At 41.1% G+C, this 16,689-nt stretch overlaps 1 protein-coding gene across 1 annotated transcript in view; it reads left to right on the top strand.

Annotated features, from left to right (window-relative positions):
* LOC146343795 (uncharacterized) overlaps positions 1-16,689 on the top strand; it is a 302,424-nt gene that overhangs the window by 251,203 nt on the left and 34,532 nt on the right. The gene's annotated exons all lie outside the window — the stretch shown is intronic.

The raw sequence follows: 16,689 nt of genomic DNA, 5'->3' as shown, positions 1-16,689 counted from the left end.
AGACTACTAGGGAATCACATAAGAGAACCCAATTTAAAGGCACTCTTGCTAAACGTATAATTAGCTTAGGTAGGAAGAAGGAATGGAGATAATTTATTTTTAATGGTTTCATGATAAAGAGCAACAGAGTGAACTGTGAACTAGCAGAGAGATGGTAACAGGAAAACTGTTCCATCTTTCAGCTTGCCTTAATCTAAAGTGAATAATTTGCACCGACTTTTCCCCATGCTGCCTTGCAGGCAGCTCGGAAGAGGAATGCAGAGCACCAAAAACAGGGCACTCCGGGGGGTGCTCCGAGGCAGGGAAGGTGGAAATGCCGTACGACACATCCTATGTGTCATCCAGCAGCCGCTTCCCCCACTCCGCCTTCCCGCAGCTAGACAGCCAAAATCAGCTGTCCAGCCGCAAAGGCAGGGCAGCTGAAGCATGGAAGGGATGATCCCCTCTGCGATTCTCCTGCCCTGCATTGGATAGGCAGTCTTCTCCGAGTTTGGAGGTGGCCGCCTATCCCCATAGGATTGCGCCCTAAGTTATAATCCTCAGCCATTTAAAATAGACCTTTTGAACTGAGTGAAGTAAATGAGAAATGCTGGCTTGTTTGGTGTAAAGGGAAATTAGGGGGAATTGGCACACAGAATTAAGGAAATTATTTATAGATGAGGACTAATAATAGGGAAAGGTACAGCTGCCACCTTCTATTATAAAGTAAACAGGCAAAAATTCAAAAGCCAAACATTTCCTGTCATTGAGATACCATTGATAGAAAAAGCATCACCAGTTAGATTTTTGCCTTTCTGTGCAGCTGTTAACAACACAGGGAACCTGCCAAGATGACAAAGTGATAGGAAAAGTTTCACCTACTAAGTTCCTGCATGTTCAGCAGATGTCAAAGGCAAAGGAGCTCTGTCAGGAAAATAAAATGGCAGGCTATGTTTGTGATGTATAGCAGTGTAGGCTTGTTTTCTTTTCCTCCCTCCCGCTGCTCCAAAGATGTTCCTATCCATGCTGACAAAATGATTCAGAAGGAGTGATCAGACTTGCAGATAAGTGGTATGCACCTATAAGATGCATAGGTGTTGGGGGCATCTGAAAGACTGTCACTATGTAGTGGATTATTATACAAATCATTATCATCATCCTTCTGTATTCTGAAATAAGCTCCACTGAGTTCAATGGGGCATACTCTTAGGTGGAGCTTACTCTTAGGTGGGTATAGGATTGTGCTATACAGCTGCAATGCAATACAGAGATACCTGGAAATAAGCTCCATTGAAAACAATGGAGCATACTTCTGAGTGGGCATGTGTCAGACCTTCCTGTAAAACAGTTTAGTCTACAGTGGACCAAATTGTTAAATTTAGCTACTGGCTGACACAACCCCACAGAAAGCATTTGAAAGGGTTTAACTCTCTGTCCAGTTGCCTAACAGGCCTTACCACACTGGTGGGGATTAGCTAGCAAATATTTATATAACACACTATAGAAATAAGTCTTTTTCCATCCTCCTTTTCTGCCTGAACAATTCTCCACAGTGATAAACAGCCCCATTCTGAGCACATTCACAGTCTTGCTTGATTTCATTGGAGTGTACTTCATAGTAAATATGCTTAAAATGGCAGCCAATGTTTAATTATTGTATTTGTGCGTATGGGGCAGATTTTCAAAACCCCCCATGGCTTGATTTTCATGTGTTCAACATCCAAACTTAGAGACATGTTTTCAAAAGAGTACAGCCTCATTTCAAGGTCAGATTTTTCAAAAGTGCTTGGAGCACAGTACCTTCCTTTGTGTCACCCCTGGGCACGTTGTCAGAAATGCTCTATGAGCTTGGGAGCTCTTTTGAATTCCAGCCCCAATTGTGGCTGCAGATCTGTGAATGTAATTATCCAAGGGTGTTAACGAAACATCAGCCCAAAGAAAAGACCATTATTATGCCATTATGTTTTAATATCTGTATAGGACTATGTTACAAACATTTTATAAATAGCCAGATAGAACTGAGAAGCAATCTGAATTTGCTTGAACACATTACTTTCGTGTATAGAAATATTTTAAACATTAGTACTAAAGGAGTGTTGTTGTTTTTCCATGGGATGTGCCCTTAAGATTCTGTGAAAACCAAATGATAATGCATAAACAGCTTCCATCTGTTATCTCGACTCATTGAGTTTCTCCAAATGCACCTCAAAGCTCTTTTTAACTTGTGTCTCTATGAGATTGTTAGTTTTGTTTTGTGTGTGCATATTTTCATGTGCATTTTCCCAAATGTATGCATCAATGGTGCATTTTTTAAATGTATGCATTTTTCAAAAGTACACATTTTTTCATATGCATTTTTCAAACGTATGCATATTTGTTTTGTATATATTGTACTGCAGCTTGCAGCAAAAACTCATAAATGTATGGACTTTGGCTGCAGATTGTATTTGGTCGTGTTTGGTTCTGGGAATTGGTAAATTCTGCTCAAAAACAAATCAACACATTTCTCATATATCCCTAGTTAACTTCAGATTGCTTTCTCCAGATGTAAATCACTTCAACTACTTTTTTAATGCTTAGATTTAAAAATAAAATATCACGTAGAGAGCAGCAGTATTTAAAAAGCTGTCATTAAAACTGTTTTATAAGAAAAGAAATCATGGTGTTTATGAAAACTCTTTAAATTACATCTATTCTGCATGATCTGGCCACTTAGGAATTTTAGTATATTAAGGGCACACTCCTATCTGGATAGCTGCCAGCCTCCAAAATCAGAGGCTGCTGACTATCCTATGTAGGGTGGCTGGAGCACGGAGGGAATCCTCTCCTCTGTGCTCCAGCCGCCCTGCATTTTTGCTTAGACGGCCGATTTTGGCTGTCTAGCCGCAGCTTCGGGGACGGGGAGGGAAGGAGGCCATGTGGTGCATAGAAAGCTATGTAAAGTGGCTTCCGCAGTCTCCTCCCCTCCATGTCTCCAGGACTACCCCCTTTCCCCCTGTCTCTACACTCCATTTCCAAGGATGGAGACATAGCTGGCGCATAAAGAACCACGCCAGCTATGAGGAGGAGGGGGAGGGGAGCACCGTTTCTGAGAACCACGTTCAGAGCCCTGGTCTGAATCGAAAAATCCTATGGCCCTCTAGACAGTGTCTAGTAGCCATAGGATTGCTCCGTAAGTGGTATAAAAATAGTATAAATAAATAATTTTGTGTCCATTGAGTTAATCTCAGTTTAGGCATATACAGCAATATTGTTTCACACACACCAACTCTCTGTACAGTGAGAAGTTCCAGGGGCACCATGCTTTCCCAGGTTTGGTTCCTTTTTGAAGGAGATCATTAGAGGCTTATTGATGTTTTGTAATATTGTGTTTATTTACAAATATACAGGTGGAGCATAGGTGTAGGGATGTCAGAGGAATCCATTTGCGGGGTGGACTTTACATATTTTCATCAGCTCGGCACCCTGGACCTCGATCCATTTTCTGCTACCTGCAGCGAGTTGGGCCAGTTAGCAGATTTTCCATGGGTTTTTTACTTGTGCAAATTGTGGCCACAAAATTTCAGTAAATTGCACAAATTGCACAAAATAGGGCTTTGCTGCAATTTCCACAAATTACGCAAATTTTGAACACAATTTGTGCAAAGTACATGAATTGCAGCCAACACCCCCCCATCCCCCCCCACAAAAAAAGTCCCTGGAGTTTCCTCCTAGCTAATGGGGTGGTGGTGGAGGTGGGCAGGATCAGAATGAGTGTTCACCTAGCTGCCTTGGCCATAGCTCACCTGTAGTTTACCTAATGATGAATGTGCCCAGCCATACGCGGCCCATTATTTATTTGTTTATTTATTTATTAGCAGGATTTATACATCACTCTATATCTAATAAGATTTAGCTTCCCCCAAGCTCACAACAAATGTTGTGATAATTTTTAACCAATAAAATTCAGAAAATACTATTTTGAGTTACAGTTTTGGCCCTGGAGAAATAAATAAAATCGCCAATATCTTTTCTGAGGATAGTTAAAGGGAATAATTTATTCAGAAGACAATGAAGGATGTAAAAATTCATCATCATAGAATCCATAACAAAGAATTCATGGTCCTGACAGTTGTCAGGATTTAAAAATATTATGATAGAATATATTGGTACTTGGGAAATCAAGATCCCCAAATATTTAGACTGGTGTTGTCACCAGCAGAAAGGCTATTTACTACAATGTTGCTAAGCAGAAAGAGAACCTACACTGATTACTATTGATTTCCCCCAGTAAAATACACCAAATTCTGAAAATAAGTGTAAGAAATTTGGTAATAAAAATATTAAGGTTGCAGAGTGTGAGAAGAGCATCACCCAAAGGTAGAAAGGAGATATATTTGTTTCCACTAACTGTGATATCTTAAATATCAAGAATCTGTCAAACAATAATAGACAAAGTTTCAAGATTCAAATCAAACAGTAACTTTAATAATCACTATCCTTGATCTGTATACTTAAATGGTAACAGTTATACTTTCATTGAACATAGAATATCCATTGAATAGCATTAACAGGAAAGCAAAACTTTTCTAAACAAACGCCTTTTTGAACATCTAATGAGACCATAAATATAAGGTAGCACAATTAATCTTTTATTGCGCTAGTTATTAGGTTTGGCTGTCAACATAAATTACCTAGTGGCTGTAATCCTAGAATATTTGAGAGTTAAAACAGAGTCAGTTTTGTACAGTGAATCGAGATTAAATTTTACAAACTCTGTTCACTTCTTTGAACAATTTGGTAATTCCAGTTCTAATACTGGGTGCTGAATAACAAGAAACTGTAACAACATATTGAGAGTTTATTGTACAGTCAGAGACCCATCAACATATTTAACAACATATGTTAAACATAAGGTAAGATTCTGAGCTGCACCTACATAAAATCAGCTGTAATTCCATTGATAAATGAATGAATGCTCTTCTGTCTAAACTAAGAATTTGTCTATTGTGTAGTTAGTATTACATAATAAACTATTACACATAAACAATATTCACTGGTACAATAGTTACTGTTAAAGTGTGAATGATTAGCAGATGTTTTCCTCTTTTTAGAGACTGTGTGTCAATATTAAGTACTTCAGGCTGTAATTCTATACCCATTTACCTGGGAGTAAGTTCCACTGAACTCAGTGAGACTTAGTTCTGAGTAGACATGTATAGGATTGCACTGCTAGACATTCAAAGTAGTAACTATTTGACAGAGTTTCTTTCAATAACAGAAATCATTTTAATAATCTCAACTGAAAACTGAATTACATACAAGATCTTAGATATATATTTGCACTTGAGATATGTTCATGAAGTCATCATTGTGATCACAGCCTTACAGTACAGACCTTAACTCATATAGGTATTTAATTGTTCGAAAAGAAATACAAATGCCAGATGCCTTATTTCATATATTGAGTTGCAAAATACATTTACAGCTTGCACACACCAACAACTGCCTGTTGACTTTCTAACATCCTGTTCTGATTAATACCTTTCTATATCTGCTTCTGCTGCTGTTCCTTTCTCTCAGCTTTGGTGACTGAGATGCCCTGAGGGCATTACAGCTAACTGCTGACATTCAGCAAATAATAGCCTAAACTCTTTTACAAGTTTGCATTTCCCCTGACAACAGTATTAATTTGATTTAACAGTTTCATGTTGTTTTGGGTGTTGATTATCCTAGGGTCCAATTGGTATAGATGGAAAGCTGTTAGGTGACCTTTTTCTGCCCTCAAAACTGGGCCTTTCCATGAACCTTTTTCTTCCTGAATCATTTATGCAAAATTGTATATTTTTGACAATTCATAATAGACAAAATTACAAAATCTTTATCGACTTGGCTTGATTTAAGTACCTCTTTCTTTCTTTAGATCACACAATTCACTTGAGAGTAGCCATTCAAAAGAGTTTGATATGGCATTATTAGTAGTAGTAGTATTCAATAGACAGTCTTCATTTGTTACCATACCTAGAATCCTATAGACCCTAACTTGGAAGAGTCCAATACTATATCCCCCAACCTTACTTAAGTCAATTATGTTTCAAATTATTCTGTGTGTTCCCTAACTTTATAGGAACAATCATGCTACCATCTCTGCAATAATGGAAGTTTTTATATAATAATAATCTATCCCACCAGTCCAAAGTTTTCTTTAATCTAAAAGGGTTCTGTATTCAGCCACATGTTAAATTCTAGCACATTCAATGCCAGTACATTCAAGTAACTGGGCATCCTATATAGAATCTATCACATTGCCATAAGCCAAAATGATACTGGAGCGATAGAAGTGGCTTCTCTTTGTTTGGGTAGATTCTTTATTGTTCATCATGTGGTAAGAATCACTGAAAAATTACTGAAGCTGATGTGCTTTGTAAAGATCACTTTACAAAGATGTACTGAAATCAGAGGTGTATTTAACCTTCTCTCTGAGTAGTTAGACTGAAATCCTGTTTTCAGGGCTTTTTCCTTTGAGTTTCAAATACTGTAGATCAACTGGCTTAGTCCATAACAGTTTCAAGAGAAGAGATTAATACATTATTGCATACCAGATAGCTGTAGCCATTTTAATGGGTTGTACATGATATGCTGTAATAGGAACTGGTGAAACTTGGAATACTAGTTCTATCAGGGATCCACTGACTAACTATTCATTTGTAAACATTTTAGACATGAAAGTACTGTTTCAGAGGGTGTGAACAATTCCCCGAAGTGTATTTTTTGTGTATTTGTGGACATTTGCTCTCTGCTGCTCTTTCAGCGCCATTTTTGCGAACTTTTCCCTCTTACTGTGTGATCTGAGCCAATCAGGGTTCATGTAGTGAGCATGATTCTTTCAGATAACCAGTCAATCAGATTGGGCTAAACGATGATGTCCTAAGCCAATTCAGAATGAAGGCAATACTTCCTGCCCCTCGCTTTGAATTGACTTTGTGGCAGCACCTTGTTGCCAGTTAGATTTAGTTGTGTGTGACAACATCACACAGCTAATTCAGAGTGAGGGGAGGGAGCTTTTCCCTTTATGTTGGCTGGGTGTCAGAGAGGGAGGCATGCCTTGAAAACTTTTGCCCACATTCAAAGCCCCCCAAAATATTGCCAATGCCACTGGAGCTCTGTGTGCTATTTGCACTCTACAGGACAGCTGTTCTCCAGCTTGTCTTCCCCCCACTGTGCCAGCTCAAGTTCCTTGGGATGGGATGGGATGGCCATGAAGCTCAGGCACATCCCACCAGCACCATCCATCCCCACTGGCTTCTTTTACTAATGACAGAAAACAAAGAAGTTCTGCATCCAGCATAAAGTATAAACTAATTGTCATTGACAGCATGATGCATACATCCAAGGGCAAGTAATTCCATTTTTCCTTTTTGGATTTTTGCCCCCTTGGGGTTGAGTTTTTGTTTGTTGGAATTTTTTGTATTTCTACAAATTATCTCAGGGTTCTCCCAAGCATGTAGAGATCTCCCTCTTGTGTGATGCTGTTGCTGTTTTGGCATCAGCACTCTCTTCTCCATATTAGAAATAGACTATGTGGTGATACTATGCCTGGGTTATAACCCCCTGGAATGTAGCCTGTCTAGTAACATAAGGAAGCAGCTGTTTGCCTAGAAAATCAAAACTTTTCTTAATAAAAGAAGAACTTAGGCAAAGAATTATTTTGTCTTATACAGTAATGGTCTGTGCTCTATGAATAGGAAATATGTCCAGTGCTGTAGTATCTACTTGTCATAAAATAACAGGACAGTTTTTACAATATAAACATCCCTAAGAGCAATTGTCTACCACATTTAGCAGTAAAGATCTGAAGATGGCTTATCACATTTTGTGTTTTCTGAACTGGGGTAGTTTTGTACACAAACTGTCCATGGAATGGTTTCTCATCATTAATACTTTTTCACAGCTATCTTCAGGTCGCAGCAAAATGTCTTTTGATTCCTTAAACTTGCTCTGGCCATCAAGTATTAAATAATATACCACCCATATCATCAGTTGAAAAAGACAAGGCCCACTTTTTCCTGCTGGATAATTTTATGTCTGCTTTGCTTGTTTTGCTTGGCAAATCTGCCATTGTGTCCTTCAGAAACAGGACAACTTTGACAGTACAAACTTTAAAAAAAAATCTGTCTCATAGTAATCAAAACATTTGGCTAATAATTAGTGATTCTATAAGTGACAGTAAGAGTCCAGCTGGACTATCAAAATTCAGGCTTAGCACAGATTTTACAGAAATTTCAGTGTGTAAATGAAATAGGACTTCCAATAAGAATGATCAGGAAGAGGGATGCACTAACTCCTGAACTAAAAAACCATAGTGGAAATTCACACAAGCTGAACTAATCTTTATTTTTCATGCTGATGCAATAAAATGGTTCCCAATGCATTTTGAACAGAAGAAACTCTTTATGAGGGGAAGGACTACATTCTGCTTGAAGTCTGCAGTAGAAAACACTTAGTGAAAATTCAAATATAATTTCTAGAAGTGTCCATTAAGTAATTTTTCCAGTGAGTGACCTATATATTTCAAATAACAACCAGTCGTAGAATCATAGAATAGTAGGGTTGGAAGGGGCCTACAAGGCCATCGAGTCCAACCCCCTGCTCAATGCAGGAATCCAAGTCAGAGCATCCCTGACAGATGGCTGTCCAGCCTCGTCTTGAACGCCTCCAGTGTGGGAGAGCCCACCATCTCCCTAGGTAATTGGTTCCATTGTCGTATTGCTCTAACAGTCAGGAAGTTTTTCCTGATGTTCAGCCGGAATCTGGCTTCCTGTTACTTGAGCCCATTTTTCCGTGTCCTGCACTCTGGGATGATCGAGAAGAGATCCTGGCCTTCCTCTCTGTGACAACCTTTCAAGTACTTGAAGAGCGCTATCATATCTCCCCTCAGCCTTCTATTCTCAAGGCTAAACATGCCCAGTTCTTTCAGTCTCTCTTCACAGTCCTTTGTTTCCAGGGCCCTGATCATCTTTGTTGCCCTCCTCTGAACCCTGTCCAGTTTGTCTGCATCCTTCTTAAAGTGTGGTGCCCAGAACTGGACACAGTACTCCAGATGAGGCCTAACCCATGCTGAGTAGAGGGGAACTAGTACTTCCCGGGATTTGGAAGCTATGCTTCTATTAATGCAGCCCAAAAGAGCATTTGCCTTTTTTGCAGCCACATCACATTGTTGGCTCATATTCAGCTTGTGATCTCCAAGAATTCCAAGATCCTTCTCGCTTGTAGTGTTGTTGAGCCCTGTATCCCCCATCTTGTAACTCTGCATTTGGTTTCTTTTTCTAGGTGCAGAACTTGGCATTTATCCCTATTAAATGTCATTCTGTTGTTTTCTGCCCAGCGCTCCAGTCTATCCAGATCACTTTGCATTTTGTTTCTGTCTTCCAAAGTATTAGCTATCCCACCCAATTTTGTGTCATCTGCAAATTTGATCAGCATGCCCTGCACGTCCTCCTCCAAGTCATTAATAAAAATGTTGAAGAGCACTGGGCCCAGGACTGAGCCCTGCAGTACTCCACTTGTTACCTCTCCCCAGTTTGAGAAGGTCCCATTGATAAGCACTCTTTGAGTCCGATTCTGTAGCCATCTGCGGATCCATTGGATCGTTGTTTCATCTAGCCCACTTTGAGCTAGTTTGCTCATCAGGAGATCATGGGGCACTTTGTCGAAAGCTTTGCTGAAGTCGAGATATATTATGTCTACAGCATTCCCACAGTCCACAAGGGAGGTTACTTGATCAAAAAATGAGATCAGATTCATCTGGCAGGACTTGTTCTTGACAAATCCATGTTGGCTTTGAGTAATCACTGCATTGTTTTCAAGGTGCTTCCAGATGGATTGCTTGATCATCTGCTCCAGAATTTTCCCAGGGATTGATGTCAGACGGACTGGTCTTTAGTTCCCAGGTTCCTCCTTTTTACCCTTTTTGAAGATAGGGACAACATTAGCCCTCCTCCAGTCATCTGGCACTTCACCCATTCTTCATGATTGCTCAAAGAGAATAGACAGTGGTTCTGAGAGTTCTTCTGCCAGTTCCTTTATGACTCTAGGATGCAGTTCATCTGGCCCTGGAGATTTGAACTCATTCAAAGGAATTAGGTGTTCCTTGACCATATGCCTATCAATCTCAAGCTGCAATCATGCCCCTTCAGCCTGTACTTCGCCTTTGCCAGTGGGGTCATAGACCCTCTTTTGGGAGAAGACTGAGCCAAAGTAGGAATTGAGCAGCTCTGCCTTTTCTTTGTCATCTGTTATCTTTTTGCCTTTCTTATTTAATAGCTGAACAACCATTTCTTTCCTCTGTCTTTTACTATGCACATAGCTGAAGAAAGCCTTTTTGTTGTTTTTCGCATCCCTCGCTAACCTCCACTCGTTCTTAGCTTTAGCCTTCCTGACACCATCCCTGAAATTCTGTGCTACCTGCCTATACTCTTCCTTTGTTACTTGGCCTTCTTTCCACTTCCTATATGTGTCCTTTTTTGTTTTCAGGTCATCTCTAAGCTTTTTGTGAAGCCACATTGGCTTCTCCTGTTGTCTTCCACCTTTCTTCTTGTTGGAATTGTTTGTAATTGTGCCTTGAGAATTTCCTTTTTTAAAAGCTCCCACCCATCTTGGACTCCTTTTCTCGTTAGTGTCGCTTGCCATGGGACCTTCCTGATCATTGTTCTGAGTTTATTAATATCAGCTTTCCTAAAATTCAGGGTATGTGTTTGACTACACTCAGCTTTTGCTTCCCTTAGAACCAAGAACTCAAGTACAAGATGGTCGCTTTCCCCCAGAGTTCCTGTAACTGCTACTTTATCCACTAAGTCATCTCTGTTGGTTAGGATCAAGTCAAGGATAGCCAATCCTCTAGTTCCTTCCTCTACTTTCTGTAGGAGGAAGTTATCCACCACACAAGTCAGGAATTTCCTGGAGGGGCCATGTTTTGCAGAATTTGTCTCCCAACAAATATCGGGGAAATTGAAGTCCCCCATTACTACTACATCATGCTTCCTTAAAACACTGGCTATTTGCTTTTCAAAAGTTTCATCCTCGTCTTCTCCTTGATTGGATGGCCGGTAGACAGACTCCGACCACCAGGTTCCTTTTATTCTTTGCTCCATTTATTTTCACCCAGGTGCTCTCGCTGGGGCTACCAAGCTCATCCTCCTGTATTTCTGTGCAGAGATATGTATTTTTCACATACAGTGCAACCCTACCTCCCTTTCTGTTCCTTCTGTTCTTTATGAACAAGTTATATCCTTCAATTGCTGTATTCCAGTCATGAGAGTCATCCCACCAAGTCTCAGTTATACCTATCAAGTCATAATTTTCCTCTTGTATTAAGAGTTCAAGGTTTGTTCTGTTTGTTTCCCATACTCTGGGCATTAGTATATAGTCATCGAAGACCATGTGCTTCATAGTCTGGCTTTCTTCCTACATGTGTCTGAAGACTATTATTGGGCGCTATTAGAGCTGTTCTCTCCGTTGCAATACATGAGCCTACGTCCATTGTTACCCCCAACTTTACATCTCCCTTTCCTGTAGGATTCAGTTTAAAGCCCTCCTGATGAAGTTCTTCATGCTGTGGCCAAACACATTCTTCCCATCCTTTGTGAGGTGCAACCTGTCCCTTGCCAACAGCCCATCTTCCAGGAAGTATAGCCCGTGGTCCCAGAATCCATATCTCTCTCGTCGGCACCACCTTCGTAGCCAGTCATTCACCCGGAGTATTTTTCATTCCCTTTCTATCCCTCTTCTAACTACTGGAAGTATGGATGAGAAAACTATCTGGGCACCAAAGTTCTTGAGTTTCCTTCCCAAAGCTTCAAAGTCTGACGTGATTTTTTCGTAGCTCCACTTGGCGTTATCATCTGTTCCCACATGGATGAGAAGAAAGGGATACCTGTCAGTGGGCTTTATGAGTGCAGGCAACCTTTCAGTCACGTCTCTAATCCAGCCCTCCCAGGAGACAACATACCTGGCGAGTCCACGGATCTTCACAACATACTTGGGTCTCAATCCCACGCAGCAAGGAGTCTCCCACTACTACCACTCTTCTCTTCTTGTTGTTGTAGGCCTGGGTTTCATCGCCTCTGTTTGACTGACCTTCAGCCTCTTGCTCACTTTCATGTAGGTTCCCCTGTGATTCTTCCTCTGCAGGCTGTCCTCCAGTTTCTTCTGCAAGTACCTGGAATCGGTTCCACAGCTCCACTGCTTCAACTGGTGCAGAGTGGCGTCTAGTTCTTCTTCTCCTAACTGTCACCCTTTTCCAAGGAGTATCCTCTACTCCATTTTTCTTCACCTCAGCATTTCCCACTGCCTCATCTTGCTGTTGCTCTTCAAGCTTCTGGTCTTCCCTTTGCTGCTGTAGTTCCCCCATTCTGTCCAAGAACTCTTCATGTTCTCTTATTCCCCAGAGGGTTGACAGTCGCCGCTCCAGTCCACTTACTTTTTCTTCCAGCAGCATGATGAACTTGCACTTGTTGCAGGTGTAGGTAGGGATGTACGAAACACCTACCTGGCTCCATGCCAGGCAATCCGCGGTGGGGGGGAGGCGCTCCATCCCTCCCCCCGGAATCCTGCCTGGCTGGCTCTGCTCCGCAGCCAAGCCGCGGAGCCGCCCGTTGGCTCCGGCCGCCTGCAGCCAGACATCCGGCCGCTGGGCAGCCCTGCAGGGATGCAAATGGTGGCTGTCTTAGCCGCTGCCATTTGCATCCCTGTATTGAGCCATGATAGGCTACGTAAATATTTACGTAGCCTATCACGGCAGGGAGAACAACCCCAGCGTACGCAAATGGCAGTAGCCGCCGCCATGTGTGTACGCTGGGTTCCCCCCCCCCCGCCGTGATAGGCTACGTAAATACTTACGTAGCCTATCACGGCCTCCGCAGGGACGCAAATGGTGTCCCTGCATTAGCCGTGATAGGCTACATAAGTATTTACGTAGCCTATCATGGCTATGAAGAGGAGGAAGCGAATGGTGGCCGCAGGACAGCCGCCATTCGCAAAGCAGCGCAGATGAGAGCAGGTAAGTGCTCCGTTTCGCGCGCCTTTTGTGGGGTGGGGGCGGCGGGGACTTAGTCCCGCGCGCCTTTCGTGGGGGGGGCGGGGTCTTCGTTCCGCGATGGATTTTGGGGGGCTGAATGCACTGGCATTCGGCCTCACCGAGATCCGTTACGAAATTCTCTGACATCCCTCGGTGTAGGCCATGTTGTTCTCAGGCAAGAAAACAAACATTGCACACACCTTGCAGGTCACCATCACTGGAGAGTCTTGTCCTTCCATAGCCACTTTTCCCTTTTTGTGTCCAGCTTTGTGATTATTCTAGACTAGCCTGTGCCTGCTCCTCTACTCAGTAGAGGTTAAAAGCAGAGTTCCACTGGTGTGGAAGTGTGTGTTACAAGACAAATAAAAGAAAAAAAAGTTAGTTAAAAAAGAAAAAAAATGTTAGGGGCCTCCCCCTTGACCTCCCCTGCCGACCTCCCCTGGCCAACTCCTGTTTGCTCCCCCTGTGCGCTTGCTCTGGTCGCTCGCTCTCTGGGAGCTTGCTTGCTTCTGTAGTCCCGGGACCAGCTGGAGCAGCTTGCTCTGCTCTGCTCTGCTCTGCTCTGCTCTGCTCTGCTCTGCTCAGCTGGGAGGCGGGAAACAGACAGTCAATATGAAGCTTCCTAAATCTATCTCTATAATCATGTTTTGGATTGTAATTATACAATTATACAGTACTCATGTATAGATGGTTATATTCTGATGACCACATTCTATTCTACTAGTAGCCATCAGGTTTAAAAGTAATACTGGTTTGAATCTGCATGTTCGAGTTTGCAGAGTTCCAGATATATGGATAAATTCATCTGACCAGGAATCACATAAAAGCCATACCGTGGTCCATTTTCAGTTGTTTTCTTGTTCTTTCAAAATTGTAATAAGTAGCATTAGTAATACTGGTTGCTTAAATCGGCCTTTCAAACATCTCTTAGTATACCCCAGAATCCATGGGGCAATCCCTTAGACATTCTGCTATCTAGAATGAAACACCAGGAAGCTCAGATTTCCTTTGTAAAAAAACCTAACTATTAATTCAACTTATCCCATAAGCACCTTTTTAACAGATTTTTAAAAACAGTTTCTTCATTTAATAAAAAGTTTTGAGTTTATCAGTGTTACAAGAAATGTGAGCTATTAGAGAAAATGTGCTGAATATTTCACACGATATCTTCAGAAGGGTAATGACACGCAATACAATTACCGTGTAGATTCTCATATGGATTTATCCTCTCTGGGTGGTGTTCTCCATATCAAGCTAGGCAGTGGTTTATGTGTTTTTGTTTTGATAGCTAGATGTAGCAGTGTTTATTTCCAAGAGCCATACTGCATATTCCCAGCTGCAAAAAGTGTTCCAAAAATAGCAATTTTCCAAGCAGTTATTGTTGATCTAGGAACAAAAAGGAAAGCAAATGATAATGTGCAACTAAGCCAATTGCAGAGAATGGGAAAGGGTGTGTAATAGCAAGATGGTCAGCATTGTGCATGGTTAATTATTTTGAACACCAGCCCATGCCATGCACAAAAGCAAGATGGTTAATATAACTATGATGGACACTGGTTAGACTAAACAGCATAGCTAACTAAATAATTTTTGAATGGGAAAATTTGAATCACAGTTACACTAGGAGAGTTAGCTAGCCTCTGCGTCTTTTAGTCTAAAAACATATGGAATTAAATCAGGTCTCTGTCTTTAAATGGAGAACAATAAAAACATTGAAAGAGCCATGTTGGATCAAACCAAGTACACATCTAGTCTCATTCTGTTTCCTACAGTGGCTTAGCTAGATGCTCTAGCAACAACCTCCTCCTGTAGTTTCCTAGCTACTGGTATTCAGGGGTATGCTGCCTCTATATATGAAGGTTCCACCTAATTACCATGGCTAAGAGCCACTGATAAAACTACCTTCCGTGAATTTGTCTGATACCTCATCATAAAGACTTCAAAGCCGGTGGCCATCACCCTATTTTGTGGCCACAAATTCCATGTTAATCATATGAATTAGTGAATACGTACATTCTTTTCTACAATCTAAATCTAATGGCATTCAATTCCATTGGCTGACCTTCAGCTATAGCATTGTAAGAGTTGGAGGAAAATATCTCCATCCATTCCAAAACACTTTATCCTTTCCCTGGAGGGAAGGTATTTCATCCACTTGATCTGGTTGCCCCTTTCTACCCACTTTGTAGCTCTACAATATCCTTTTTGAGATGGGGCAAAGAGAAGTGTAAACAGTATTCCAAATGTGTTTGTAGATTTATATTAAAAAATTACGATATTGGGTCTTGATTTTCATTCCCTTTTCTAATAATCCCTAGCATAGAATTTGCCTTTATCACCACAGCCACACGCTGAGTTAATATTTTCACTGAACTATCTACCATGACCTGAATATCTCTTTGCTGCTTAGTCACTAACAGTTCAGATTCCATCAGTACGTATGTGAATTTAGTATTTTTTTACCCAACGCACATCATTTCAGACTATTTACACTGAACCTCATTTGTCGTTTTGTTGCATATACACCCAGTTTGGAGAGATCCTTTTGGAGCTCTTTACTTGGGTTTTCTCTTGGGTTCTCTCTATCCTAAATAATTTGATGAAATTCACTAAGTTTGCTATCTCACCACTCACCCCCACTTCTGATCATTTATGACTGTGAAATAGCATCAGTCCCAATACAGATTCTTATGAGACTCCACCACCTTCTTCCATCCATTGTGAAAACTGTCAGTTTATTCTTACTGTTTGCCTACTGTTCTTTAACCTGTTTCTAATCAATAAAACAAACCCCGCTTATTCCATGACTGCTAAGTTTGTTTAGGAGCTTTTGCTGACCAACCATCTCAGGGTTTTTTTAACTACAACTATACAGTGTAAATAGATTACTGCCATCTATACTAGGCTGACATTCTCAATGAACTATAAAAGATTAGTGAAGACAGATTTCCCTTTGCAGAGGCCTTGCTGATTTTTACTTTGCATAGCTTGTTCTTTAATGTCTTTGAAGAAGCTTCCTACCATTTTACCTGGGATAAAGTAAGTAAGGCTTAGCAGCTTGTAATTTCCTTGTTCTCCTCTGGATCCCCTTTCCTAAAAAGTGGCATTAAATAGGCTACCTTCCAGTCTTCTAGTGAGGATACCTATTTGAGTGATAAGTTACATATTTTTGTTAGAAAAGCAACAATTTCACTTTTGAGTTCCTAAGGATGTTCAGGTGTATGCTGTACAGAACCAGTGACTTGTAAATTTGTCATTTAGCCCAAGAATCTCATCTCTTTTCACCTCTACTTGACTTAGTTTTTCAGATACCTCCTCAGAAACACTGGTTTAGGTATAGCTATCTGACCAACCTTTTCTTCAGTGAAGACCAATGCAAATAATTAATTTAGTTTTTCTGCAGTCTCCTATCCTCCTTCAGTAATCTTTTCACAGCTTTGTTGTCTAACAATACAACCACCTCTCTGGCTTGTTTCCTGCTTCTGACATGTTTAAAGAATGCGTAATGCTTGTCTTAGGGAGCAATCCTATTGGGAGAGGCAGCCGCCTCCAAACTCAAAGGCGACCGCCTATCCAATGTAGGGCAGGACAAGTGCAGAGGGGATTGTCCCCTCCATGCTTCAGCCGCCCTGCATTTACACCTAGACAGACAATTT

Source organism: Heloderma suspectum, chromosome 5 (genome assembly GCF_057233095.1).
Source record: "Heloderma suspectum isolate Gila_16-S chromosome 5, 16-S_ref, whole genome shotgun sequence".
Lineage (NCBI taxonomy): Eukaryota > Metazoa > Chordata > Lepidosauria > Squamata > Helodermatidae > Heloderma > Heloderma suspectum.
The sequence above is the reverse complement of the archived record's forward strand: the minus strand, read 5'-3'. Positions and strand labels throughout refer to the sequence as shown.